The 24,682-nt window shown below is 50.0% G+C and overlaps 1 protein-coding gene and 2 long non-coding RNA genes across 51 annotated transcripts in view; 2 read left to right on the forward strand and 1 right to left on the reverse strand.

Moving 5' to 3' along the window:
• ACTN4 (actinin alpha 4) overlaps positions 1-24,682 on the forward strand; it is an 85,653-nt gene that overhangs the window by 20,389 nt on the left and 40,582 nt on the right.
• Positions 7,136-16,824, reverse strand: LOC144337447 (uncharacterized). The gene is made up of 6 exons (XR_013410610.1): positions 16,545-16,824; positions 10,375-10,434; positions 9,768-10,026; positions 9,588-9,643; positions 9,031-9,165; positions 7,136-8,473 (listed from the first exon to the last, which is right to left on the reverse strand). It is a non-coding gene; the product is annotated as an uncharacterized LOC144337447 (long non-coding RNA).
• Positions 13,828-17,593, forward strand: LOC144337461 (uncharacterized). The gene is made up of 2 exons (XR_013410624.1): positions 13,828-14,131; positions 14,983-17,593. It is a non-coding gene; the product is annotated as an uncharacterized LOC144337461 (long non-coding RNA).

Here is a 24,682-nt window from a genome sequence, read left to right on the forward strand (position 1 = left end):
TCCTGTGATCCTGGATCCTGTGATTTGTTAATATTCTTTCTTTTCAATCCACTTGACATTTACCCAGATACCATGTTACTCTTGGAAATACAACAAGGAAGAAAACCAACCCAGCCCTGTCCTTATAGCAAAGATAGACAATGAAGGGCCGGGCATGGTGGCTCACGCCTATAATCTCAGCACTTTGGGAGGCCGAGGCGTGCAAATCACGAGGTCAGGAGTTTGAGACCATCCTGACCAACATGGTGAAACCCCGTCTCTACTAAAATACAAAACATGAGCTGGACGTGGTGGTGCGCGCCTATAGTCCCAGCTACTCGGGAGGCTGAGGCAGGGGTATTGCTTGAACCTGAGAGGCAGAGGTTGCAGTGAGCCAAGATTGTGCCGCTACACTCCAGCCTGGCAACAGAGTGAGACTGTCCCAAAAAAAAAAAAAAAAAATTGGCTGGGCGCGGTGGCTCACACCTGTAATCCCAGCACTTTGGCAGGCCGAGGCGGGCAGATCACGAGGTCAGGAAATTGAGACCATCCTGGCTAACACGGTGAAACCCCGTCTCTACTAAAAATACAAAAAATTAGCTGGGCATTTTGGCGGGCCCCTGTAGTCCCAGCTACTCGGGAGACTGAGGCGGGAGAATGGCATGAACCCGGGAGGCAGAGTTTGCAGTGAGCCGAGATCGCGCCACTGCACTCCAGCCTGGGTGACAGAGCAAGACCCCGTCCCCGCCACCAAAAAAAAAAAAGAAAAGATGGAAATGAATTGCATGATGGAAGTGAACAGAGTGTTAGGGCGATACGCAGATGTGAATGTGGTCTTGTTTTACTGCTCACTGACTCACTGAAGTAGACCCATTGACTTCGCCTTTGTGGGTCTGGAAAGGGTCTTTCCAATGTGCTCTGTATGTCTGGGAGCTCAGATGTTCAGAGCTGCCTCCCTTATAAGTCGACCTCCAGGTGAGTCGTGTGTTTGGTTCTTGGCGTGTGGTTTCATAGGCTCCCCAGGGCTGAGGAGTCACCTTGGGATCCAGCTTTTTCTTTTTCTTTTTCTTTTGTTTTTTTGAGACAGTCTCTCACGGCTGAAGTACTGTAGTACGCACTTGGCTCACTGCAACCTCCATCTCCCGGATTCAAGCGATTCTCCTGCCTCAGCCTCCCAAGTAGCTGGGATTACAAGCGTTGTATTTTTAGTAGAGACGAGGTTTCACCATGTTGGCCAGATTGGTCTCGAATTCCTGACCTTAGGCAATCCACTGCCTTGGCCTCCTAAAGTGCTGGCATTACAGGCCTGAGTCACCACGCCCAGCCAAAATCCAGCTTTTTCTTAGTTCCTGGCTTGGGACATGTTGCTGGAAAGGAATGACAGATCGAGGCAAGAAGGATGCATCTCCTGGCCAAGGAAACTAGAGTTTGGAGGTGTCCCCTGTCAATGGCATCTCTAGAATTTCTACATGGGAAAGGCATAGGTGACCCAGTCTAGTTTGGAGTAGATGGGACTGGATAGGGGACTAGTTTTGAAGCTGCAAGCATGCTGTTTTTACTTAGAGCACAGGTAGCTGGGGAGGAGATCACTGTGGTGTGGGTGGCAGAAGCCATCCCTAGGCATCACCTAGGAAGATGGTGGCCCTTGGCTTGCCTGAGCTGCTGCTTGTTTTAGTAGCTGCATTCGGTGCCACATTTTTGTGGTAACTGCCAGGAAGTGGAGCCCAGCGTGGCCTCCGGAAGTTGGTAAGGTTTGCACCACATTTTAACAGGCTGGTAACAGTGCCGGAGCTGATACCCTCATGGTTGCAGCCCTGGGATTTTGTTCTTTGGGGACACTTTGGAATGTGTCACTCAGAAGTCTGGCTCACTAGCTCCAAGCGTTGGGGGAAGGAGGGAGAGGCAATTGCAGCCTAGCCAAGAATCTCAAGGCTGAGTCTTCAATGTATGGAAACTTCAGTCCTTTTCTGATCTTTAGTGGAAATAGCTGTTCACTCTTAGCGCCAATTGGAAAGTGTTGGCAGCTGAAGGGGGTCGTTCCTCAGGGGCCCCCAGAGCCAGTGTATCTGGTGTTTCTAACATTTTCCTAGCCACCCCTTTCTCCTCCATTTGCCCCATCCCAGCCCCCAGACTCCCAGCCCCACCGTTCAGATAGGGTAGCTGGAAAGAGCATCTCCTAGGTCCTCTAGGAAACTCAGTGTTTCCACTCAAGGGAGTTGAGGATCACACAACACCCTCCTCTTCCACCTGGGATTTCAGGCCATCTGTGGGAGCACAGGAGCATGGTGGGGTAGAGGTCAAAGGAGGCTGGAAGCCAAGCCAGGGCAGCTCCACCTGGAGCCCCCTTTCAGGAACAGCAAGGACAGGCCGGTGTGTATCTTGTTGCTCAGAGCAGGTGATCCGGTCATTTGGACCATCGTGAGGAGAATGGATGTAAGTGTGCACCTGGTTCTCTTCTGGGGCTGAGGGACTGTGGTCCTGGATTATTACATGGTAGGTGAGGTGACAAAATGGAAGGAAGTAGTCTGGGTGGGGACTGGGGCGGCCACTACAGAGCTCCAGCTGATGGTGGCCAGGTGGGAATGGGGGCCTGGGACTTCACGAAGCTGGAAATGGAGAGTTTTATGGGGCACTTCATTCAACTTAAAACAAAAACCTGGCCGGGTGCGGTGGCTCACACCTGTTATCCCAGCTCATTGGGAGGCTGAGGCAGGAGAATCCCTTGAACCAGGGCATCGGAGGTTGCAGTGAGCTGAGATGGTGCCATTGCACTCCAGCCTGGCAACAGAGCGAGACTCCATCTAAAAACAAAAACAAAAACAAAAAACCTGCAGGCCATACAAAATAGGGCCTATTGGGTGTCAAGAGCTACCCATTTGTGACCCCTGACCTTGACCCTATCTCTGCCTCTCCTCTAGTCTCCCCTTTCCTCTTGTCTGAATTGCTACTGCTTAATCCTCTCCCTAGGAGCAAGAAAATTGTATTTTGCCCCTTAGTGACAGCTCTGATAAAAGGTGGTTGAAGTGGATGGTAGTAAAAAGGGTTTGCCTTAGCTGTGGTTTTCCAGCCTCCGGACTCTTCCCCCTTTCCCATCACCATAGATAATTAAGAGTTGACTCCTCAAAATTCCTCCCACCATATTGCATATTTTTAGGCTTCAGGTTTCTGTGAACCAAAATAGTGGAAAGTTTTTTTGTTTGTTTTGGGTAGACCAAAGCAACACTTTTCTACAGAGGCAGCCATTCTGCACACACAATAACCTGGTGAACAATGCCAGCTTTCTGTTAATAAATGAACTGCCAGTTCAGAATTTGTACCCAAGTGGCAGATGGACAGAAATAGTTTCTTTAGGATTGATCCCTTAATTTTGACTTCTGGAAGATATTGGCAGTCCAGGTTTTGTGACAGAGATCCAGCCCGACATCTTTGTAAATGGAAAAGCCTGAATACAGTGTTTCCTGTTGCTAGGAGAGTTGATGGATTTCAGGAAAATGGGATATAGTAGATGTGCAATGAATTTGTTGACTTGAAAACAAATTTGGATACTTATCCCTGAAAAATTCAGTCCATTTTTTCCTAAACTGTAATTGAGTCCCTGTTGATTGCATTACTAGCCCCACAGTCCTTATCAAACTTCGCATTTGGAGCAGGCAGGTTGTCTGGGAAAAGCCAGGAAGCTTGCCATGAAGCCATCGCCCTCTGCTTTTAACTTTTTTAGGCTCTGTTGCCTCTGCGCTGGTTTGAGTATTTCCTGGCTCAATTGTTTTCTCAGGCTGGCCGTGAGTCCTTAGATGTTATTTGTGTGCCTAGAAATAGCTGGAAGAAAAATGGTTGTAATGCTTTGCATAGATCACTGCTCTCCATGGATGGAAATTCTGTGAGGGAAAGAGAACTTTCCATGCAGAAAAAGAGCTGGGCAGCGTAGACTTCATCGTCCTGCTGGCCTGTCGTGTTATTCTACTATACTACAGCAATTAGGATGAGAGAGTTTCTCGCTCTCCCTGGGTGTGCTACCTAAGGTACTCTAGGGTAGGGACCAAAGTGGCGGGAGTTCTCACAGTGAGCTTTCCTGCCAGACGTATGGGCCACACAGCAGTATTTCTTTTTTTTTTTGAGACGGAGTTTCGCTCTGTCGCCCAGGCTGGAGTGCAGTGGCTGGATCTCAGCTCACTGCAAGCTCCGCCTCCTGGGTTCACGCCATTCTCCTGCCTCAGCCTCCCGAGTAGCTGGGACTACAGGCGCCCGCCACCTCGCCCGGCTAATTTTTTGTATTTTTTAGTAGAGACGGGGTTTCACCGTGTTAGCCAGCATGGTCTCGATCTCCTGACCTCGTGATCCGCCCATCTCGGCCTCCCAAAGTGCTGGGATTACAGGCTTGAGCCACCGCGCCCGGCCACAGCAGTATTTCTTACATGTGGTTCTTTTCTTTTTTTGAGACAGTCTTGATCTATTACCTAGGCTGGAGTGCAGTAGCGTGATATCAGCTCACTGCAACCCCCACCTCCGAGGTTCAAGCGATTCTCCTGCCTCAGCCTCCCGAGTAGCTGGGACCACAGATGCACACCACTACGCCTGGCTAATTTTTGTATTTTTAGTAGAGACGGGGTTTCTCCATGTTGGCCAGGCTGGTCTCGAACTCCTGACCTCAAGTAATCCACTCGCCTCAGCCTCCCAAAGTGTTGGGATTACAGGCGTGAGCTACCACACCCTGCCAAGGTTCCATTATTTGATCTATGTTCTTTGTTTGTTTGTTTGTTTTTTGAGACATAGTTTTGCTCTTGTTGCCCAGGTTGGAGTGCAATGGCGCGATCTCAGCTCACCGCAACCTCTACCTCCCGGGTTCAAGCAATTCTCCTGCCTCAGCCTCCCGAGTAGCCGGGATAACAGGCATGCGCCACCATGCCTGGCCACCATGCCCGGCTAATTTTGTATTTTTGTATTTTTTGTATTTTTAGTAGAGACGAGGTTTCTCCATATTGGTCAGGCTGGTCTCAAACTCCTGACCTCAAGTGATCCACCTGCCTCGGCTTCCCAAAGTGTTGGAATCACAGGTGTGAGCCACCGCGCCCAGCCCCTGTAACCATTTTTAAGTGATTGATCTCAGCGTGATTGATGGAGATGATGGGGTTAGCCATCCACTCTTTTTTTTTTTTTTTTTTTTTTTTTTTTTTGAGACAATCTCACTCTGTCGCCAAGGCTGGAGTGCAGTGGCACAATCTTGACTCACTGCAACCTCTGCCTTCTGGGTTCAAGCGATTCTCCTGCCTCAGCTTCCCAAATAGCTGAGATTACATGCATGCACCACCATGCCTGGCCGGTTTTTGTATTTTTAGTAGAGACCCGTCTCTACTTTTGTCAGTGTTGGCCAGTCTGGTCTCAAGCCCCTGACCTCAGGTGATCCCTCCGCCTCAGCCTCCCAAAGTGCTAGGATTACAGGCCTGAGCCACCGCGCCCGGCCTATTTATCATTTATTAAGCATTTATTTATACCCACTATGTGCCGTAAACAAGGTGCTGGGTAATGAGATGTGAACAGAATAGTCCTTCTTCACGTCCTCATGGAGCTTACAGCCTAGTCGGGGACAACAGGCATTAAAAAATAACAACAGTGAAAACCCAAGACATACATAGAGTGTTCCAAATTGTGATTTTATTTTTTATACACACATACACACTCATATATATATATATATATAATACATATATATATATATAAAAAATTTTTTTTATTTTTTTTTTTGAGATGGAGTCTCTGTCGCCCAGACTGGAGTGTACTAGCATGATCTCAGCTCACTGCAGCCTCCGCATCCCAGGTTCAAGCAGTTCTCTGCCTCAGCCTCCTGAGTAGCTGGGATTAACAGGTGCCTGCCACCATGCCCGGCTAATTTTTGTATTTTTAGTAGAGACGGGATTTCACCATCTTGGCCAGGGTGGTCTTGAACTCCTGACCTTGTGATCCACCTGCTTCGGCCCGGCCAAAGTGTTGGGATTACAGGCGTGAACCACCATGCCCGGTGTGGTTATTTTTATGAAAGAAAAGACCAGAGTCCTTTGAGAGGGGACAGTGGGGGACTTGTAATTGATTGGGTGGGAGCTGTCAGGGGAGACTTTCTGAGATGGTGACAGTGGAGTGAGACCTGGAGGGAGAGTTGGAGCCAACCTCAGAGAAGGGAACACTGTTCTAGGCAGGAAGACCCAGGGTTGTGGGAAGAGAGAAATAAAATGAGACCAAGACAGTGGGGAGAGCAGTGTGAGTTGAGGTCAGAGGGGTGACAGCAGCCAGAATGTGCCGGTAGCAAGGATCTTGGATTTTATTCTAGCTGCAATGAGAGCTTTGATTCTACAAATATTTATTGCATACTAGTCACTGTTTTAGGTACTGGGCGTACAACAGTGAAAAAATAACTTCCCTGCCCTCAGGGGGCTCCCAGCCAAGTGGAATGCTGTGGAGCATATCTGTTTTGATGCTGGGACAGATCCCCAACACAACCCATTAAAGCAGATAGCACCATTCCATCTCTTTCTTCAGCTTCACTTTACATCAGTCCCAGCATTTTTATCCCTACCTTACAGATGAGGGAACTAAAGTTCAGAGAGGTGACGTGACTTGCCCCAGGCCCCTCTGTCAGTAAAGGACAGAACCAAGAATCCAACCAGACTCTTCCCTTTTTAGGTTGTTTCTCTCACATTAGGGCTGAGTATCGATTCTTTTTCCCTCTGACTTCGTGTCCCTGGTATTAAGACTCAGGGCTCACAGTGCCTCTTGGAATTCAGGCATATGGTGACATCAGAGCGCCTACCATTCAGGTCTTGGAGGATAGGGTATGGCGAAAGCAGAGAACTCGTGATATCGCTGATTCAGTAGCCCAGAGTTGTACGAGTCCTTGGGTGTTTCACCTTCACCCAGGCATCTGAGATTGGAGACAAGCATGTGGCTGAATGACGTATCTGAGGGAAGCTGTCTGTCTAAACAGCTGTGTGGGGTTGGAGAGTTGAATTAGCTCTGTGGCCAAACCTCTGGGCTGCCTATATATGGCTTGATCTCAAAGAACAGGTGATAGCAGTAGGAGTTGTTTTCTGTGTTGCTGGTGGGAGGTGCCCAGGCACATTCCTTTGTAGACAAGCACAAACTAGATATTTTTGAAATCGAAGGTCTGAAACCCGCCGAAGAATTAATCCTGGCCTGGAAAGCGTATGGGAGAGTACGGCCGACATGGCTTGGGTGTTGCCTTCTTGGTTTCATTGCATTTTTGAGGCAGGGTCTTACTCTGTCACCCAAGTGGGATCGCAGTGGTGCAATCATGGCTCATTGCAGCCTTGACCTTCTGGGCTCACGTGATCCTCCTGCCTTATTTTTTGATTTTTTTTGTAGAGATGAGGTCTCACCATGTTGCCCAGACTGGTCTTGAACTCCTGGGCTCAAGTGATCCTCCTGCCTTGGTCTCCTAAAGTGTTAGGATTACAGGCGTGAGTCACTGCCCATGGTGACTTTGTTGCTTTTTAATAAGCCCAGAAATTTCTTTCAAGAGGGAGGATCTTTGTGAACATCTTGAGCCGTGTTCTTGATCGCTGGCTGTGGGGGCCTCCACCTGTCAGGCTCAAGTCCACGTTGCTCTCTTGTGCACTTTGGCTGGTGAGGTGCTGAGCAGAGGTTTCAGCCTGTACCACAAGGTTTCCTGATGAAAGGTCAGCTGAGTGGGCCCAGCTTCTCCTTACCCAACCGAGAGGCCTCATAGAGCACAAGGCCTGGGTACGGGGTTCCTGGGGCTCCTGCCATACACAGCCAGGCCAAGCAGAGGGCCCCAGTGTGTTGAGAGGCTGCCCGCAGCCCTCCCCTGTGTTGGAAGGCTGTAGACTTGGCTTCTCCCGAACACAGGCTGTGAAGCCGCGGACTCAGATTCTCAGCCTGGCCCTGCTACTTACTGTAGGACCTTGGGTGAGGAAGTCTCCATTTTCTATTCTACAAAATGGGGCCAATAATGTGACTACCACAGGGCTGTCAGGATGCAGCGGGATGGAGCCTTTGTAGGGTCTTGTTCTGTGGGATCTAGAGTCCCATATAGGAGTTATTACTTGAGGGATGAGGCATCTGGGAATCTTTATTCAACTAGGAAACTTCAGCCAAAGAACTAAGGCAATAGAGATGTCTTATGGTGTCTGCATTTGAAGCCAGCTGTTCTTTGAAGATTTATCCTGAGTTCCAGAAAGCCAACTGCTAGATAAGTAAGCACTGAGCATTTAAGGGGTCCTGGAAGTAAGATTCCTGGAAAGAAGCAGCAATCTCTTACTCATCCCCGATTATCTCAGACACAGAGTGGTGGATGGAGCCTTTGTGCTTTAGGGGCTGACTCTTGGTATTGCTGGACAAGGAACATGAGCCAGTAGAGACGAGTGTGTTGTAGAGCAATGTCCTGTGAGTGGACTGGAGACGTGGCTGAGGGAGGCCAGGGGGCCCCGCGGTGCATGGGAGGAGGCTCACGGAGGTCTTTTGCATCCTGCAGAACGCCGCATGTGTCCTTCCCTCTGGGAAACCTTCCATCCGGGCAGGGCCTCTGGGGCCGGATGTGGAAGGTAAACAGGCTGCCTTTCTTGCTCTCTACCACAGACAGGCCCGGAAAGGCCTGAGTAGGAGCTTTTCATCTCAGGAAGCCCTGAGGTCCCACCGCTTCTCCTGAAGCAGCCTCATTGTCTTCCTTTGCAAGAGCATGACCAGGTGCTCTAGCTCCTGGGGCACCAGTGGAGAACTAGAGTGGCCCAGGTGCTGATGCCAAGTTGGAGCAACAGCTCCTGGCGGGTTTCCCTGCATCCCCCCACCCACTCCAGTCTGTTCTCCGCATAGGGGCCAAACCGCATCCTGCTTGACATCTTGATCCGTATCCCTTGCCCTCAGGATCAAACCTGCAAGTCCCCGAGGCCCTGCAGGATCTGTTTTCTCCTCTCTGTGCTCCAGGCACATGCCAGCTGCCTCTCTGCTCCATGCTCATTCCTGCCTCCTGAGGGCCTTCACACAGGGCCCTTGCCTCTGCCCCTTTCCCCTCAGATCCCCACCTACCTCCTCCTCATTCTTCAGATGGCAGTTTATGCTTCACTATTTGTAGGGCCGTCGCACCTGACGCCTCCAGCCTAGGTTAGGAGCATGTCCATCACCTCTACTTCTCCTTTTACCTCCAACCATCCTTGGCTCTCCCTGTTGAGGGTCACGAGAGCAGAGAGAGGATCTATTTTGTTCACCGCTGTGTCCCTACCATGTGGGGCATTGTCAAGGCAAATGTAAGTGTGCACTAAAGAAATATGTATTGAATGAATAGATAGCCAAGCAGACAGAATGGATCTGCCACAACACAAACAGGATGCTTTTCAATTGGGCAGAAGAGGGAGACATCACTTGTGGAGACACTCAAACAAGTGACTAGATGGATGAGTGGCAGATCCATTCTGTCTTTCTGCTTGGCTTTAGGAGTAGAGGGATCATCCAGGGTCGGTCCTCTGAGGACGGAGGGTATCATGACCGTCCAGGCTCGACTCACCCCTCCCAGGCTCATTACATCCCATCTAAAAGCTGGCCCTACACTAAGCTGTGTGCTCTGGAAGGTCCTAAGAAGTCCTCACCTGGGACACTTCTAGGCCCAGTGTTCAGCCAGCTGTCCTGAGTTCTGCATCAGTCCCTGCAAGATATGAAACACAAACAGGATGCAATGCTTTTCTTTTTTGTTTTCTTTTTCTTTTTTGTTTTTGAGACGGAGTCTCGCTCTGTCGCCCAGGCTGGAGTGTGGTGGGTGCAACCCCTACCTTCCAAGTTGAAGTGATTCTCCTGCCTCAGCCTCCCAAGTAGCTGGGACTACAGGTGCGCACCACCACACCCGGCTAATTTTGTATTTTTGGTAGAGACAAGGTTTCACCATGTTGGCCAGGCTGGTGTCAAACTCCTGGCCTCAAGTCATCTGCCTGCCTCAGCCTCCCGAAGTGCTGGGATTACAGGTGTGAGCCACCACGCCGGGCCAAACAGGATGCTTTTCAGGTGGGCAGAAGAGGAAGACATCACTGTCCCCTGGAGAGGTGGGAAAATCATCGTTAGTACAGGATCGTTCATCCTATTTTGTGCTCATGTTTACTGAGCTAGGATTGACCTGTGTCCGGGCAGCAGGGACACAGAGGTGAGCAAGACAAAGAGAAGGCCCCTGCCCTTAAAAATGATGTGTGTGGCTAAAACACTGTAGACCTTTTGTTTTTTTCCTTTTTGAGACTTCCTTTTTATAGAGAAATTGCTACCTGCAGGTAAAATTAACTTACATTGTGAAAGCGACAGTCAAGTGTTTTGTTTCTAGGGATAGCTGAACGCCTAAGAACACAGCCGTGTGGTCTGGCTGGCTGGCCACCTTCCTGCGGCTGGGCTTACCATGGTGCCGTGTTCTGGGACAGCCCACCCGTCTCCATTTATTGCGCTGAGCCTCGAGACCTGCAATACCAGAGAAGGAAGGGTAGTCCGGGCTGTCTTTGGTAGCCATTGTTATTTATGGGGCATTGGCAGAGAAGTCAGTACCATGGAAAATCTAGAGAAAGATAGAGGATATGTGGTGTGGTTGAGCAGAATCTGATAGCTCCCTGGCTCTCTCTGGGCCATGGGACCCAGGGCGACACAGCCACCCTTTTTCTCTCTGCTGTCTGGCTTGGGCTTGGGCTTTGTCTCCTGCGTCCCTCCACACCTTCTTCGCTGTCAGTGGTGACCAATCCCGCGGAATCAGCCACTCTGTGTTCCCCCAAGTCCTTGCCCCTGGGACCTTTGCTCTGTTCGGAGACAAAACCCGGGACTGTTTCTCCTTTTAAATGCAACCTTGTTCCGCAGGAGAGGAGAAAAGCCAGAAAGAGGTGGACTGTTTATCTGATGGTAGTGGGGTGTGCCCTGATATGCCTTTGAAAAGGGAACCAGCTTTGCTTTGCCCAGTGGCCTTTGCAGGATAATGAGAAGGAAAACACAGGGAACTTAATGGGAATTTGAAACTGGAGTCTGGGAGTGGGAAAGTTCAGCTTTTACCTTGGAGCAATCAAGTCTTTCTGCTGTAGGAAAATGGAATGGTGCTGTATGTCCCCCAGGCTGGGTTACATCCTGGGAAAAAGACACGTGCTTGGCTATTGGCCTGGGCGCACGTTATGTGTAAGCCTTCCCTTGCGGATTCCATGTTCTCATTTCCCGAATACTTTTCAGCCCACAAGTCCACTGAGTCTTCTCTGTCTCCAGAGACTGCCTGGTTTCCATCCCCGAGGGCATCTGCGCAGCATCACTTACCGTAGTGTACCATGCACCTCCGGTCAGGAGCTGGGGATACAGGTGCTGGTCCCCACCTCACTCCTCTCAGCCTCTGCAGTACATGATACTTAACCCACACACACAGACTGTATGCAACAGTGGTGGGACTCTCGTGCCTGTCACCTACATCAGTGATAATCAGCATTTTGCCAGACTTGTTTCATCAGTGTCTCCCAGCACACTCCCCCAGACATCACCCAGATGTGCTCAAATAGATGTGTGTGTGTGTGTGTTATTTTTTAGAGACAGGGTCTCGCTCTGTCGCCTAGGCTGGAGTACCGTGGCGAGATCATAGCTCACTGCAGCCTCCGAACTCCTGGACTCAAGTGATGCCCCCACCTCAGCCTTCCAAGTAGCTGGGACCATAGGCTCATGCGTCCACACCCGGCTTATTTTCTTAAAATTTTTTTGTAGAGACAGAGTCTTGCTTTGTTGCCCAGGCTGGTCTCAAAACTCCTGGCCTCAAGCGATTCTGCCACCTTGGCCTCCCAAAATGCTGGGATTACAAGCGTGAACCACCGCACCTGGCCAGTGTATGTATTTTTAAACATAACCACATACTGTTATATTTAATGCTTCTGACCATGTCTTAAGAAAAAAACAAAAACCTCTTCCTTTGGCTTCCTTGACATCACAGTCTGTTTCTCTGACTCTTCCTGCTCATCTCCTATGGCTAAATTCTCTCCCTCTGTCCACTGCTTACACATGGGCATTTCACAACGCCCTTTTTCCCTGAAGGAACTTACCTTCTCCCCTCGGCCCTAAGTGCCCCATCTGTGGGGATGATGCCCATGCCTGTAGTCCTGGCTCACTCACCACACTCTGTCGCAGTTATTTACTGATGCATCTCTCTCCCCTATCAGACGTTGAGGTCTTTGATGGAGCAACCTTGTGTCATTTGTCCCTGTATCCCCAGCACCACGCCTGTCCATAACTGGAGCTCAGGAAGTTTTGTTTTGTTTTTGTTTTTTAAAGACAGAGTCTCACTCAGTCGCCCAGGCTAGAGTGCAGTGGCACAATCTTGGCTCACTGCAACCTCCGCCTCTTGGGTTCAAGCAAGTCTGGGTAATTTTTGTGTTTTTAGTAGAGATGGGATTTCACCATGTTGGCCAGGCTGGTCTCAAAGTCCTGACTGCAAGTGATCTGACTGCCTCGGGCTCCCAAAGTGCTGGGATTACAGACAGGTGTGAGCCACTGCGCCCGGCCTTAGGAAGTATTTGAATGAGTGACTGAATGAATGCCCGCGGGAACAAATGATCCCTTTGCTGAACTTTAGACTGACGTTGCCTGATGCCCACTGGTTGTACAGTATGTACTTCAGTCTCGGCATGTCTGAGACCAAACTCATTCTCTAGTCCCACTTCCTGGGCTTGGCATTGCCTATTCATCAGCCATCCGTGTCAGAAACCTTGGAGTCAGCTTTTGACTTCTCATCCTGTAACAGGCACCAAGTTTGATTTCTTTCTCTTGAATATCTCTTAGAACCCTTACCTTCCTGCTTCTCTTTATTCCTACCATTGTCCTTCCTCAGGACCACATCGTGAGGGTTTAAAAGTGCAGAGTCTTGGCCAGCAAGGTGGCTCGCGCCTGTAATCCCAGCACTTTGGGAGGAGGCAAGGCGGGTGGATCATTTGAGGTCAGGAGTTTGAGACCAGCCTGGCCAACATGGTGAAACCCTGTCTCTACTAAAATTACAAAACTTAGCTGGATGTGGTGGTACGTGCCTGTAATCAATCCCAGCTACTCAGGAGGCGGAGGCAGGAGAATCATTTGAACCCGGGAGGCGGAGGTTGCAGTGAGCTGAGATCGCGCCACTACCTTCCAGCCTGGGCAACAGAGTGAGACTCCATCTCTTTAAAAAAAAAAAAAAAAAAAAAAAACGCAGATTCTGAACTCGCAGAGCTGCTGCTGGCTGCCTGAACTGTGTGACTTTGGACAGATGACTTAACCACTCTGTGAAGATGGTATCTGATGCACAGGAAATGCTCTGACGTTGGCTCTCGTCATCATCTGTGCTCGTGTCTCCCTCAGCAGCCTCCTTACTGGCCCTCTCCAGTCTCCTGGTTTGGATTGTGGCTCCCTAGACCCCATCTTTCTGAGACTGGTATCTAGTCAGGTCACTCTGGGAGATCTCCACCCCTCACTGCCCAGAGAGCAGGTTCTGAGCTCTTTAGTCTTTCCACCTTCTGTCCCCAGCTTACACCATCCCTGCCACTTCTCCTGGGGTCCCCAAACATCTGTGGTACTTTTGTCTTTCCTGCCCTTGGTGTTCCCACTCTGCAGAACGACCTTCTCTCCAGGTCACCACTGATCGCAATCTCGCTCTCCTTTCAAGGCCCAGATCAGGTGTCACCTGACTTCTGCTGTCCTCAGATCACATCTCCCTCCTCCTACTGGCTCCCCATTGTCCCTCTCTGACCGAGCTGTGCATTCCTCTAGGGCAGCACTGTCAGGGTCTCCCCCAGACCCCTGGTTGTGGTTCTCTCTCCTTGTCCTGAATCTCAGTTCTCCTGATAGATGGGATGCTACCTGAAGGCAGGTTTCAACTTTCAATCTTTTTTTTTTTTTTTTTTTTTTTTTTTTGGTGAGATGGAGTCTTGCTCTGTTGTTCAGGCTGGAGTGCAGTAGCGCCATCTCGGCTTACTGCAGCCTCCGCCTCCCAGGTTCAAGGGATTCTTGTGCTTCAGCCTCCTGAGTACCTGGGACCACAGGGGCCCACCACCACACCTGGCTAATTTTTGTATTTTTAGTAGAGACGGGGTTTCGCCATGTTGACCAGGCTGGTATCGAACTCCTGGCCTCAAGTGATCCGCCCACCTCAGCCTCCCAAAGTGTTGGGATTACAGGCGTGAGCCACTGCTCCTGGCCTGGAGGATTTAAGATTTAAAGCAAAGAAGATATTTTCCAACAAAGCAACTGCTTTTTTATTTTTTATTTTTATTTTTATTTTATTTATTTATTATTTTTTTTGAGACGGAGTCTCATGCTGTTGCCCAGGCTGGAGTGCAGTGGCGCGATCTCGGCTCACTGCAAGCTCCGCCTCCCGGGTTCCCGCCATTCTCCTGCCTCAGCCTCCTGAGTAGCTGGGACTACAGGCGCCCGCCACCGCGCCCGGCTAATTTTTTGTATTTTTAGTAGAGACGGGGTTTCACTGTGGTCTCGATCTCCTGACCTTGTGATCGGCCCGCCTCGGCCTCCCAAAGTGCTGGGATTACAGGCTTGAGCCACCGCGCCCGGCCTATAATGTGATTATTCGATTATTCCTTTTTTTTTTTTTTTTTTTTTTTTGAGACTGAGTCTTGCTCTGCCGCCCAGGCTGGAGTGCAGCAACCGCATCTCAGCTCACTGCAAGCTCCGCCTCCCGGGTTTAGGCCATTCTCCTGTCTCAGCCTCCCGAGTAGCTGGGACTACAGGCCCCGCCACCACACCCGGGTAGTTTATTTTGTATTTTTTAGTAGAGACTGGGTTTCACTGTGTTAGCCAGGATGGTCTCGATCTGCTGACCTCGTGATCCGCCCGTCTCGGCCTCCCAAAGTGCTGGGATTACAGGCTTGAGCCACCGCGCCCGGCCTGCTTTTTTGTTTTTAAATTTTATTATTTTTAATAAAGATGGGATCTTGCATGTTGGCCAGGCTGGTCTCAAACTTCTGGCCTCGAGTGATCCGCCTGCCTTAGCCTCCCAAAGTGCTGGGATTACAGGCCTGAGCTACCATGCCCTCTCTCTCTTTTTTTTTTGTTTGTTTTTTCCCAAATTGAAACAGGGTCTCACTGTGTTGCCCAGGCTGGATTGAACTCTTGGCCTCAAGCAGTCCTCTCGCCTTGACCTCCCAAAGTGTTGAGATTACAGGTGTGAGCCATCGTGCCTGACCCTGTAGAGGGGAGGCATTGATGAAGGTCAAGAAGTCCTGTTAGCTCTGCCTTCAGAATCTACCCCAGGTCCTTCAAGTTCTCTCCAGCCTTACTGCTGGAACCCTTGTCCAAGCCACCACCTTGCAGTCCACACGGCCACCAGGATTGGGGTGGTGTTCTCCCCGCAAAATCTGGCTGTGCTCGTCCCCCATGAGGCCCTCCAAAGGCTTCCTGTTCTTAGGATGAAACCCACACTGCCAGCTGAAGCTCCTCAGGCTCCCACCCTCTACAGGCTCCTTCTGCTCCAGCCACACCCACCAGGCCTGAGTTCCCACCCAGCGCCTTCCCTGGGAATGATCTCCCCCTGGTTGGCTCTTTCTACTTATTCAGGCTCAAATGTCACCTCCACTGAGAGGCCTTCCCTGACCTGAGCTTGATTCCCTCCCCTCACTGCTCACTCCCCTCCCCAGTCACAGTACTCCGTATTATGGTACCCATCCCTGTCTCCTTAGCTTGTTTTTGTCTGTATTGGCTCTTCCACTAGACTGTAAGTTGCATGAGGGCAGGGATGTCTGTTTAATCCCAGTGCTCAGGATAGTGTATGGCTCCTGATAGACGCCCAATACATTTGAAAATGAGAATGAATGAAGTTTGGGAGAGGCTCAGAGCAGTGAGTTTCTCCCTTGTGGGGGGGACTGGGGAGTGCCTGGGAGGGGCTGTCTGGTGCCAGCAGTTTGGAGTGGCTGGGATGACTCTGGAATCCTGTGAGGCCCAGTCCGTTTCTTTGATTCTCATGCAGTGCAGTGCCCTCAGACCTAATAATTTTGTTCCATGCTGGCTTGAAAGCCTCTGCCTCCCTCCCGGTGCAGTCCCTGCCTCTCCTCTTTCTCGACACCCTCCCCCGCCAGCCCACCCCGGGAGAAAGCAGGTGGTGAGGACTCTAACCCAGACAGGACTTGCTCTTCAGCCCCAGCTTGAAATTGATTTCCTCCAGCCCTCCTTGAGGGAGAGGTCTAGCCAGGCCTCCTAGGCCACTGGTGGGAGGGAGAATGAGACAGCCGTTTGGCCCACAGGCCACCAACCTTTTCCCCCCCCTTCTCTAAAAGATACACAATGGCAGTTGGGCTACACCTTTGTGAGTCACCGGTGATAGCCCTTCATAAATTGTTATTTCCTATACTTCCAGAGCAGCTTTATCGGGCGTTGTCTGTGCAGTCCGGGAACCGATTTGATACAGGGTCAGTTAACACGCTGTCTTGTTGAAATCTGTCATCATGCCCATATAAGGCAAACTCTTTGGGTTACTTTTTACCTTGGCAGAATCACAGGAATGTCAAGGTAACCAGGCCACCTCAGCATAGCTCTGATTCTCACCCAGTCACCTGACTCGCCTGCCCTCCCCCATGACTCACCCAGTGGCTCAGCGCGGGGCCTGCAGCACTGTGGCTGCTGGAATCTGCCGAGGGCCTCCTGGGACTGCCCTTGGTTTTGTGTCTTCCTTAGAGTAGATCAAATGAGAGGAACCATGTGAAGTAACTCACACAGGGCCTCACAGAGCAAACAGAAGAAGTGGAAAGCAGCCTTGGTGAGGCTTGAGGTTAGTTTGGGGGTCGCGGGGTCCCAGCTCTTCTGCTTAACAGCTGTGTGGCTGTGGGTATATCCCCCAGCATTCGGATCCTTATCTGTAAAATTAGAGCATGTGCAACAAACCCTGGTACACACTAAGTGCTCAGTAAATGTGAGTCATTTGTGTAATTATAGTAGGGTAGGCCTTATGCCCTACCCAATCATAAAAATCCCTCTTGCTGTCGTTGGTTCAGGCTCAGCCCCTTAGTAGCTTTCATGGGGCAGGTTGACATGGGACCCAGAGTTCTCCTCGGTCCTCTTCCCACAGTGTAGTGAGCGCACTCAGGACCACCTGGGCCTTTCCTGGAAAACTGAACCCACACCTTCCTGGTGCTGCCCCACCCTGGTCCCCCACCCCCTGCAGGACAAACCACTCCTCCCTTGTTCTGGGGCCAGGAATCAGATCTACCCGTGAGAGCAGCAGGGGCCCCTTTGTCCTTTGACGTCACACCCGCTCCTGGAGACAGCCACCCCTTCATGCCAGCCCCAGGAAGGCTTGTAGGTGGGGCGAGCCAGGGTGAGAGTGTAGCCCTGTTCCTCGGCCAGGGCAGATGTTTCACCATTTTTAATGGAGCAATTATGAGTCAGAGGTTTCAGTCTCTACTGGTTCCTCCCAATCCTATAATTACTCTTTGGCTATAGAATCCTATTTTGGTCTTTCTTTCTTTTCTGTAGACCTTCTCTGTGGTCTGGTCAGGTTTTTCTTTCTTTAAATCCTCCCAAGACACTGTTAGTGTTGTCTGTCTCATGCATCCCAGGAATCTGAGATGGACTGAATATTGTCAAGGAAAAAAAAAAAAAAGAGACCCCAAATCCAGAGTGATTTCTTAACCCACCCAAATTGATTTTTTTTTTTTTTTTGAAACAGAGTCTCATTCTGTAGCCAGGGTAGAGGGCAGTGGTGTGAACTCGGCTCACTGCAACCTTTGCCTCCCGGGTTCAGGCAATTCTCCTGCCTCAGACTCCCAAGTAGCTGGGATTACAGGTGCACGCCACTGTGCCCAGCTAATTTTTGCATTTTTAGTAGAGACAGGGTTTCACCATGTTGGCCAGGATAGTCTCGAACTCCTGACCTTGTGATCCACCTGCCCCGGCCTCCCAAAGTGCTGGGATTACAGGCATGAGCCACTATGCCCGGCCAACCCACCCAAATTGTGTATCCCACACCATGCTAGTGCCTGGGAGCCAACACCAACTCACAGGAGGCTAAGGGCAAGTTTAGATAACTCTTAACACCAGCAGTTGCCTTCTGGCAAACTTCAAACTCCAAGCCTGGAATTTCTGGTTGGAGTCATCTCCCAGATGGACTCAGGGGTTCATTCACCCCCTCATCCAGTGCTCACGGAGCCTCTGTGAGGTGCAGGCCTGGAGAGGTGCCCTGTGGCCTCGGCAAAGGGCAGGCAGGCTGGTGAGCACCCAACGCCTCCGTGGGTTGGGCTCCTGCCAGTGCCATTCCACTCAGGAGCGAGGGGACTCAATTATGCAGATAAAGACCCCGAATCCTCTCAGTGCTCCAAATTCACCCTGCTTCTTTTTTTTTTTTTTTTTTTTTTTTTGAGACGGAGTGTCGCTGTGTCTCCCAGGCTGGAGTGCAGTGGCGTGATCTCGGCTCACTGCAAGCTCCGCCTCCCGGGTTCACGCCATTCTCCCGCCTCAGCCTCCCAAGTAGCTGAGACTACAGGCGCCCGCCACCACGCCCGGCTAGTTTTTTGTATTTTTAGTAGAGACGGGGTTTCACCATGTTAGCCAGGATAGTCTCGATCTCCTGACCTCGTGATCCGCCCGTCTCGGCCTCCCAAAGTGCTGGGATTACAGGCTTGAGCCACCGCGCCCGGCCTTCACCCTGCTTCTGAAAGGGATCTTCTTACCCTAGGGACTGAGTATGCATGAAACAAGCCCAAGTCTGTGGGGCTGTACATGGTCAAGATCACAGATTTCCAGACCAAGCCGGCTCCACCCTAGCCGGGATGCCCACCCCGAGACACCCCTCTCTGCTTTCGCTGGAATAGGAGAATGGCCCTGACTTGGCCGGGTGGACTGTTGAATCAGAGCCTCTCAAAACAGGAAAAAGGAAAAGGATCACCAAGTAGGAGTTTCACTTGTCAAAGACAAAACCCTTACCACGGTTAAAGATTACTCTGGGGCCTGGCATATTCACCCTTCCACCAGCAGGGCCCAGTTTGAATACCAGCAGAAAAACAAGCCACCTGCTGGAGAGATGAACAGAGGGAGAAACAGGAGTGTTTGCCCTGCTTCCAGACACCCCTTTCCTTTCCTGTGGCACTTCCTGCACCTGGCAAGATCTGCTGGGGAATTCTTGGGGTCCCGCTAGCTCAGGACGGGTGTGTAGCACTTGCCTAAATAACAATCCCATCAGTGCCCTGTCTGACCTTTTCTTCCCAAATGCCAAAGGCCTCCTGTCTGGATGAACAAATCCCTGGGTGGATTTGTCCAGACTAAAGCATTAAATCTAAAGATTGGGCCCCTCAGGCACTCGCCAGGATTCCAGGCCTCACCCTCTCAAGGCCAAGGCCGAACTGGCTCACTTGGCTATCTTTTTGAAAGATCAAAGTTTAACCAGACGATCTTTAGTCCACCACCCCCACCCGGAAACCTGAGCTCAGCTGTAAGCATTGAAAGTAAATGGGGTGTTTGTAGCTCACACTCCCTGTTCTCCAGGTGAAGGGCCCCATGTGCCTGATCATTTCATAGCAAAATGCCAGATGGGGCCAGAGGAGGCGGAGGGCAAGTCCCCAGCCTCTGCTGCTGTCCTAATTTTAAAACTGTCTTTTGGGAGTGGAAGTTTCCTCTGTTAAAGGTAGTTATTTCAAGGTAGGCCTCACCATCTCCTCCTCCTGGTGAGAAGCTTTGCCTGGAGGGCTGAGCACTGCCTCCCCCTCTGCTCTGTGGGCCCCACCTGCCTTGGGTTAGACCTATATCTTCCTGTGCAAGTGGACTCTGCGTGGGGAACACAGGCTCTTCCCCTTGGGGAGAACCCAGTTCTTTGACGTATAATCTGAGTGGTTTGGGTTGGTTGGTTGGTTTCCCGTGTGTGGGATGGCTCCGGAAGTCTGAGAAAAGAGGCAGGCTGAGACGGGGGCAGCTCCTACCCCGGGCTGCCTATCCCTCTTTCCCTTGGGGTTTCTTTTAGCCCCAAGGGTCCATTCCAGTTTAGCAAATCTAGGGGCAGAGTCTCTTTTTTTTTTTTTTTTTTTTTTTTTTTTGAGACGGAGTCTCACTCTGTTGCCCAGGCTGGAGTACAGTGGCACAATCTCACTGCAGCCTCCGCCTCCCAGGCTCAAGCGATTCTCTTGCCTCAGCCTCCTGAGTAGCTGGGGTTACAGGCGTGCGCCACCACGTCTGGCTAATTTTTTTGTGTTATTAGTAGAGACGGGGTTTCACCATGTTGGCCAGGCTGGTCTTGAGCTCCTGACCTCAAATGATCCGCCTGCCTCGGCCCCCCATAGTGCTGGGATTGCAGGCGTGAGTCCCTGCACCCAGCCCCGCTGGTTCTACTGAGACCTCAGATCTTTCATATATGGAACAAGGGGGTTGGATTAGATTGGTGGCTCTCAGCCCTCACTTCATGTTAGACTCACTAGGTAGACTTTGTCAAATGTCATTGCCCAGGGCCCACCTTGAGGGGAATCTGTCTCATTTTGCCTGTGGTGAAATTCAGGTATTTTTAAAAAGCTCCGAGGTCCCATACATCTATTGTCAATGGATTTTGAACAAGGGTACAAGACAATTCAATGGGGGAAAGAATAGTGTTTTCAACAAATAGTGCAGGAACAACTATTAATAGATACCCGTCTGCAAAGAATGAAGTTGGACCTTTATCTCACACCATATACAAAAATTAACTCCAAATGGATCAGATACTTAAATGTGAGAGCTAAAACTGTAAAACTCTTAGAAGAAAACACAAGTGTAAATCTCAGGACCTTGGGTTAGGCAACGGTTATTAGATATGACAGCAGAAACATAACTGAAGAAAAATAGATAAATTAGACTGTTTCAAAACTGGAAACTTTTTGCTTCAAAGGACACTATTAAAGTAAAAGGACAACCCACAGAATATTTACAAATTGTATATCTGATAAAGGTCTACTGTCTAGAATGTATAAAGGACTCTTTAACATTAAAAAGACAAGCCAGTTTAAAATGGGCAAAGGATTCAAGTAGACACTTCTCCAAAGAAGATCTATAAATGGTCAATAAGCACGTGAAAAGGTGTTCAATGTCATTACTAATGAGGGCAAATCAAAACCATAACGTGGTTGGGCCTGGTGGCTCATGCCCATAATTCCAGCATTTTTGGAGGTAGAAGTGGAAGGATGGCTTGAGGCCAGGAATTGGAGACCAGCCTAGGCAACATAGTGAGACCCTGTCTCTACAGATAAAATAAAAAATTAGGCCCAGCACGGTGGCTCATGCCTGTAATCCCAGTACTTTGGGAGGCTGAGGCGAGCGGATCACCTGAGGTCAGGAGTTTGAGACCAGCCTGGCAAACATGGTGAAACCCTGTCTCTACCAAAAAAAAAAAAAAAAAAACCCACAAAAATTAGCCGGACATGGTGGCAGGTGCCTGTTGTCCCAGCTAGTGGGGAGGCTGAGGTGGGAGAATCGCTTGAACCTGGGAGGAAGAGGTTACAGTGAGCCGAGATCATGCCATTACACTCCAGCCTGGGCAACGGAGTAAGACCCTGTCTCAAAATAATAATAATAATAATAAAAATAAGAAATTGGCCAGATATAGTAGCATACTCCTGGGAAGCTGAGGTAGGCAGATTGCTTGAGCCCAGGAGTTCAAGGCTGCAGTGAGCTATGATGACACCACTGTACTCCAGCCTGGGCAACAGAGCGAGACCCCAACCCTAAAACAAAAAACCACAATGAGATACCACTGCACGCCCACCATGATGGCTCTAATCAGAAAGTCAGATAGTAAGTATTGACTAGGATGGGAGAAATCAGAACCCTCACATTGTTGGTCGAAGTATAACGTGGTGCAGCTTCTTGGGAAAACAGTCTGGCAGTTCCTCAAATTTTAAACAGATGTTTTGTATTTTTAGTAGAGACGGGGTTTCACCATGTCACCCAGGCTGGTTTTGTCTCAGCCTCCCAAGTGTTGGGATTACAGGCATGAGCCACCAGGCCCAGCCAAGTTCCTCAAATTTTTTAAATATAAGAGGTATCATATGACTCAGCAATTTTACTCATAGGTATATGCCCAAGGCAATTGAAAACATGTCCACATAAAACTTACACATGTGAATATTCATGGTGGCGCTAATATGCAAAAGATAGAAGCAACCCAGAGGCCCATCATCCAATGAATGATAAACTGTGGTATATCCATACAATGGAATGTTATTTAGGCAGGAATGAAGTACTGATACGTGCTACAACATGGCTGAACCTTGAAAACATGCTAAGGAGAAGCCAAACTCAAAGATCATATACCATATGGTTCCACTTGTATGAAATGCCCAAAATAGGCAAATTGCAAGAGAAAGAAAGTAGGTTAGTGGTTGTCAGGAGCTGGGGGCTAGGTAGGAGGGAAGTGGGGTTGGGGAGTTTTGCGGTGGTAGACATGTTCCTTGTGTTTTTGGTTTTTTGTTTTGAGGTGAGGTCTCACTGTTGCCCAGGCTAGAGTGCAAGTGGCGCTGTCATAGCTCACTGTGGCCTCGAATTCCCAGGCCTAAGTGTTCCTCACACCTCAGCCTTCTGAGTAGCTGGGACTACAGGCAAGAGTCACCATACCCAGTTAATTTTTAATTTTTGTTTTCTTTTTCTTTGAGACGGAGTCTCGCTCTGTTGCCCAGGCTGGAGTGCAGTGGTGCAATCTCGGCTCATTGCAACCTTCGCCTCCTGGGTTCAAGTGATTCTCCTGCCTCAGTCTCCCGAGTAGCTGGAACTACAGGTGTGCGCCACCACGCCCGGCTACTTTTTGTATTATTAGTTAGAGACCAGGTTTCACCATGTTGGCCATGAGAGACAGGACTAGCTGGATTTCCCAGGCCAACAAAGAATTCCTAAGCCTAGCTGGGGAAGGTACCTCACCCACCTGTAAACACGGGGCTTGTAACTCAGCTCACACCTGACCAATCAGGTAGTAAAAAGGGCTCACTAAAATACCAATTAGGCTAAAACCAGGAGGTAAAGAAATAGTCAAATCATCTATCATCTGAGAGCACAGGAAGAGGGACAATGATTGGGATGTAAACCCCAGGCATTTGAGCCGGGAGTGGGCAACCCCCTTTGGGTCCTCTCCCGCTGTATGGGAGCTCTGTTTTCACTCTATTAAATCTTGCAACCACACATTCTTCTGGTCCACATTTGTTCCAGCTCAAGCTGAGCTTTCGCTCACCGTCCTCCCCTGCTGTTCGCCGCCATCACAGACCTACCTCCAGATCTGGCAGGGTGCTGCGTTTCTGATCCAGCGAGGCACCCATTGCCGCTCCCATTCAGGCTAGAGGCTTGCCATTGTTCCTGCGCGACTAAGTGCCCGAGTTCGTCCTAATTGAGCTAAACACTAGTCGCTGGGTTCCATGGTTCTGTTCCGTGTCCCACGGCTTCTAATAGAGCTATAACACTCACCACGTGGCTCAAGGTTCAGTTCCTTGGAATCATGAGGACAAGAACATCAGGTCAGAGAATAAAAGTCTTGCTGCCATCTTGGGAGCAGCCACCACCATCTTGGGAGCTCTAAGAACAAAGACCCACTGGTAACAGCCAGGCTGGTCTTGAACTCCTGACCTCTTGATCCGCCCGCCTTGGCCTCCCAAAGTGCTGGGATTACAGGCGTGAGCCACCATGCCTAGCGTTGTTCTGGAATTAAATAGTGGTGGTTGTTGCACAGTCTCGTGAATATACTAAAACTCCCTGAATTTTACGTAAAAGGGTGAATTTTTTGGTATATTATGTGAATTACATTTCAATTTTTTTTTTTTTTTTTTTGAGACGGAGTCTCGCTCTGTCGCCCAGGCTGGAGTGCAGTGGCCAGATCTCAGCTCACTGCAAGCTCCGCCTCCCGGGTTCACGCCATTCTCCTGCCTCAGCCTCCCGAGTAGCTGGGACCACAGGCGCCGCCACCTCGCCCGGCTAATTTTTTGTGTTTTTAGTAGAGACGGGGTTTCGCCGTGTTAGCCAGGATGGTCTCGATCTCCTGACCTTGTGATCCGCCCGTCTCGGCCTCCCAAAGTGCTGGGATTACAGGCTTGAGCCACCGCGCCCGGCCTACATTTCAATTTTTAAAAATTGATTCTCCAAACTATGTACATATTTAAAGAGTACATGAAAGAGAGGGAAAGAAAGTAAAAGCTGGATGTGAGATGCCACAACCTGATTCTACTCACTCCTAGATTTATTGAGTACCTACTATGTGAAAGGCACCACTCCAGGCAGTGGGTTCCCACAGCAAACAGAACCCTCCTCTGGGGAGCTTATGCTGCACTTGAGGGGGAGAGTGGCTATGAATAAAGAACAGTTTCCGATGGTAGTTGGTGCAGTGAGTAAAACAATGCAGTGTGAGGCCGGGTGCATTGGCTCACGCCTGTAATCCCAGCACTGTGGGAGGCCGAGGTGTGCGGATCACCTGAGGTTGGGAGTTCGAGACCAGCCTGACCAACATGGAGAAACTCTGTCTCTACTAAAAATACAAAATTAGCCGGGCCTGTAATCCCAGCTACTCGGGAGACTGAGGCCGGAGAATAGCGTGAACTCGGGAGGCAGAGGTTGCGTTGAGCCGAGATCATGCTATTGCACTCCAGACTGGGCACCAAGAGTGAAACTCTGTCTCAAAAACAAAAACAAAAAAACACAAAAAACCAAAACAACAACAACGCAGAGTGGAGTGATAGCCTAGGGAAGACAGCAGAGTGTGGAAAGGCCTCCTGGGATGCTGGCATTTGAGGCAAGT

This window comes from Macaca mulatta, chromosome 19, assembly GCF_049350105.2.
Source record: "Macaca mulatta isolate MMU2019108-1 chromosome 19, T2T-MMU8v2.0, whole genome shotgun sequence".
Taxonomy (NCBI): domain Eukaryota; kingdom Metazoa; phylum Chordata; class Mammalia; order Primates; family Cercopithecidae; genus Macaca; species Macaca mulatta.